Source organism: Anser anser, assembly GCF_964211835.1.
Source record: "Anser anser genome assembly, chromosome: 11".
NCBI lineage: Eukaryota > Metazoa > Chordata > Aves > Anseriformes > Anatidae > Anser > Anser anser.
In genome coordinates, this window is record NC_139732.1 from 24,530,859 (window position 1) to 24,531,438 (window position 580).

Sequence of the window (580 nt, forward strand, 5' to 3'; positions counted from 1 at the left end):
CAGGGAGTTCAGGTGTACCCAAAGGCTTCCGCTGAGAGCACTTTTTGATGGCAGAAAGTGGCACCGTACGTGTTTTTTCGGGTCTAACTCGGGTTGAGCTTCTTGTTGCGGTTAGGGTTATGTTTAGGGTTGTTAGGAAAGAGTGAAGACGCAGAGTCCTGTTGAGTGTGGGGTTGCGTAAAGGCTCCCCCAGGGAGTTCAGGTGTACCCAAAGGCTTCCGCTGAGAGCACTTTTTGATGGCAGAAAGTGGCACCGTACGTGTTTTTTCGGGTCTAACTCGGGTTCAGCTTCTTGTTGCGGTTAGGGTTATGTTTAGGGTTGTTAGGAAAGAGTGAAGACGCAGAGTCCTGTTGAGTGTGGGGTTGCGTAAAGGCTCCCCCAGGGAGTTCAGGTGTACCCAAAGGCTTCCGCTGAGAGCACTTTTTGATGGCAGAAAGTGGCACCGTACGTGTTTTTTCGGGTCTAACTCGGGTTGAGCTTCTTGTTGCGGTTAGGGTTATGTTTAGGGTTGTTAGGAAAGAGTGAAGACGCAGAGTCCTGTTGAGTGTGGGGTTGCGTAAAGGCTCCCCCAGGGAGTTC